Here is a 4,285-nt window from a genome sequence, read left to right on the forward strand (position 1 = left end):
AAAATTAATAACCACTTATTAATTGGCATCGCTTCGGATTACATTTACATACGCATGTCCTAGGAGGGAAGTACTTCTTCCCAGGCATACTTTCGGCCATAAAATAAGTAGTGCATTTAAAGCATATAATCACCTAATATGTAATGACTTATTCGTAGATACACCAAAGTTTGCAAAATAGCCACTTATTGTCTCAGCCAACCAAATCTCGAAACTATTGATTTCTATCGCCGATTACAATGGATCAAAATATGGCGAGTGATGCTGTAATAGGAGAACTACTTGAATAGAAACGAATATTGTATAAACAAACAAAAAATCTAATAAATAATCTAAATAAGATTACACGCAAATTAATTTCACACATAAAATAGAAATAAATGTAGGTTGTTTAAGGTAGTTGGATTCGTGAATTACGTTATAATATATCCAATAGCCAATTCACATTAGGTTCGAATCTACTAAAAGTGGATTTTAAGTCTCTTTTTTATAAGGCAAATGGCATTTGAAATTTAGTTTAAGCGCATTTTGGAAGTGTAATGTGAATGAGGTTTAAGAAAGCATTTATTTAAAACATAATATGACAATGTCATTAAACACAATTATTATGAAATATTTCTTAACGGAAAAATTTTCAGAATTACCATTACATTACATATTCTTTTTGATTTTTTATGTAAGTGCTCGATTATGTGAATAATTATACCTAATGGTACCATCATTTATTCTATTTTATTAATTCGTTAACTACAACTGCCTAAAAATTTGAGAACAACAATTCGAAAATTACCGAGAAGTATTTATGTTTGTCATTACAAGTTAGTCATTATAACTCGCCGCAATGTAATGCAACGTGTAATGACAGCTTTACTCCTGGTAATGTCAATTGTAATGAGATGTGGTTACCTAGTTTTTGCTGGGTAAGCCTATTTAAAAATTAATAACCACTTATTAATTGGCATCGCTTCGGATTACATTTACATACGCATGTCCTAGGAGGAAAGTACTTCTCCCCAGTCATACTTTCGGCCATAAAATAAGTAGTGCTTTTAAAGCAAATAATCACATAATATGTAATGAATTATTCGTATATACACCAAAGCTTGCAAAATAGCCACTTATTGTCTCAGGCAACCAAATCTCGAAAATATTGATTTCTATCGCCGATTACAATTGATCAAAATATGGCGAGTGATGCTGTAATAGGAGAACTACTTGAATAGAAACGACTATTGTATAAACAAAAAATCTAATAAATCATCTAAATAAGATTACACGCAAATTAATTTCACCCATAAAATAGAAATATATTTAGGTTGTTTAAGGGAGTTGGATTCGTGAATTACGTTATAACCCAGCAAAAACTCTCATTACCCGGTAATCTTGTAGGTGAGCCTATTTAAAAAGTAATAACTACTTATTAATTGGCATCGCTCCGGATTACATTTACATACGCATGTCCTAGGAGGAAAGTACTTCATCCCAGGCATACCTTCGGCCATGATATAAGTAGTGTATAAAGAGCATATGATCACCTAATATGTAATCATTTATTCGTAATTTGAAAAATAACTACTTTTCTTCTCAGGTATCCAAATCTCGAATATAAATACGTATACGTATATAAATACGTAGAACTATAGTTCTCTTCGCACAAAAGCTTGTCCGGTTCTAAAGATTTTGTCTTTACACTAATTATGTTGGTACTAATTCCGAGACAAAGAAACGGAGAATTGAAGACGAATTTGAACTTTTTCGATTTTGTTTTCAATTTTTTTTTTCATCTGCTATCAGAGTCCTGTCGAAACCTTTTAATGATAACTCAAATGCTATGTTTCAAGTAAAAACGACTTTAAAATAAAGTATTAGAAGACATCTCCTATTCTTTAATCCTGTTTAGCTTTGCTAGAAACCAAATGTCAACAAATTTAAATATAAAAATTATTAAAGCCAAATTGATCTTAGTACAACAAAATTGCTTTTCATGTATAAATACCCATTTTAAGTCGAATCACCTAATTGTAAGGATAAAACAACTTTATTAAAAAGTTTATCTACTTTGGACAAGGCAAAAAATGTTATGCGTCTTTTATGCTAAGCAAAACTCGCAACAAAAACTTTGGCCTAACAATTGTTTCTTTCAGTTTATGAAAATAATAAAAAATACAATGCATGTGCGGTTTATAACGAAATTTGGTCCACGAAATTTGGAGAAATGTAAATTTAGATGTGCATATACCCTAAAATGAATTAAATGCAAATTAATTCCAATATTACACTAGAAAACTTACTACAGTGAGTTAAATTCGTGAATTACTTTATAATATACCTATATTCATTTAAAGCACCATTATTATGAAATACTTGGAAAACATATTTGACGTTAGATTAAATATTGGTTTTAATTTTTTATGTAAAAGCTCAATAATTTATTAAGCCATTATCGATCAACTGCATTACTTTTTGAGAATAATCATCACAAATTACTGAGAAGTAGTTATTATTGTCATTATAACTCATCGCAATGTAATGCAACGTGTAATGAGAGTTTTACTTCTGGTAATGCAAATTGTAATGAGTTATGGTTTCCTAGTTTTTGCTGGGAATATATCCAATAGCCAATTCACATTAGGTTCGAAATCTATTAAAAGTAGATTTTAAGTCCCTTCTTATAAGGCAAATGACATTTGAAATTTAGTTTATGTGCATTTAGGAAGTGTAATGTGAATGAGGTATAAGAAAGCATTTATTTAAAACATAATATGATAATGTCATTAAACACAATTATTATGAAATATTTGTGATAAAAATTTATTAACGGAAAAATCTTCAGAATTACCGTTACATTACATATTCTTTTTGATTTTTTATGTAAGTGCTCAATTATGTGAAAAATTATACCTAATTGTACCATTATTTAATCTATTTTATTAATTCGTTAACAGCCAACTGCCTATAAATTTTAGAATAACAATTCGAAAATTACCGAGAAGTATTTATTTTTGTCATTACAAGTTAGTTATTATAACTCGCCGCAATATAATGCAACGTGTAATGACAGCTTTACTCCTGGTAATGTCAATTGTAATGAGATGTGGTTACCTAGTTTTTGCTGGGTATAGAAAATTATCTCAAAATTTTATTTTTTTTTTATTTTTATTTATTCATATGTTTATTCATATGTAAATGAAATGAAATGAATGTTATACTAAGCCTACAAGGCCAATAATTAAAGTATAACTTGTTTATAGAAAATTTTCTCAACATTTTATTTCTATAGAAAATTGAAGTACCTCTTAGTTGGAGAGGAATATTTTGCAATTTTACCAATCTACCAAACAGTAAAAAATCTACCATTTTTGGTAGAATTATACCAACTGTAGCAACCGTGTGTGCAATTCGTGTCAAATTGGAAAATCAGTGTTCTTTTGGACACATAAATACATATATCAAATAAGAAAATTTATATCGGTCCATTTTTGGAACGCTACACCATTACATTACCGGGAGTCGAAGTCGAGACAAATGAGAAATTCTGGAGTCGGAGTCGGCGCCAATGAAAATTGTCGCGACTCCATAGCCCTGTTTTCTGTAATGGCTTATACGTATTCATATTTTTTAAACGATGAACCTAAAATTAAACACATGGCAATCACACCACTTAAGCGTTAATTCTACACAGATTTATATATGGCTCTAATTTATGAATATGTATCGCCTATTTTATATTAACATTATAACAATATAACATATCATGATATATTATTTTGTATAACAGATAAACCATTCTAACACTTAAGCAATATTAAAAAAATATATATTAAATTCACCTCTTCATATACTAAGGTGTACTAATATAATAAGAGGTGGTGTATACTTCGTACTAAAACCAAATTCTAAGAGTAAGTACAATAAAATTTTCTTCATTTACTCTCTGGCTAAACTCTTTTTCCCTCCCATATTTTCAATGAAACTCTTCATACGAGAGAATTTCATGTACAAGCAGCAACCATTATGTTAGGGAGGAACATGCTGCCTGTTGCGCCAAAGACTTAATTTTGAAGGAAAGCAACATCTTTAAGATATTTTGTTAGAGTTCTTGTTGGTAGTAATCTCGGAAGATCTATACTCTGCCTCTCTCGCTCTCGGCTAAAAGTGAGAATAACGAAGATTTCTTCAGGTTAGTAGTATACAAACGAATCTCTCATTCCCTGGTGTTTTAGTACATACACAACAAACAAAAATAAGATCTGCTACTTGTAAAAGTTGCGGCATTTACAGAGTT

At 29.8% G+C, this 4,285-nt stretch overlaps 1 protein-coding gene across 2 annotated transcripts in view; it reads left to right on the forward strand.

The window, feature by feature from the left end:
* LOC142227063 (uncharacterized) overlaps nucleotides 1–4,285 on the forward strand; it is a 41,687-nt gene that overhangs the window by 2,724 nt on the left and 34,678 nt on the right. The gene's annotated exons all lie outside the window — the stretch shown is intronic.

This window comes from Haematobia irritans, chromosome 2, assembly GCF_050003625.1.
Source record: "Haematobia irritans isolate KBUSLIRL chromosome 2, ASM5000362v1, whole genome shotgun sequence".
NCBI classification, from domain to species: domain Eukaryota; kingdom Metazoa; phylum Arthropoda; class Insecta; order Diptera; family Muscidae; genus Haematobia; species Haematobia irritans.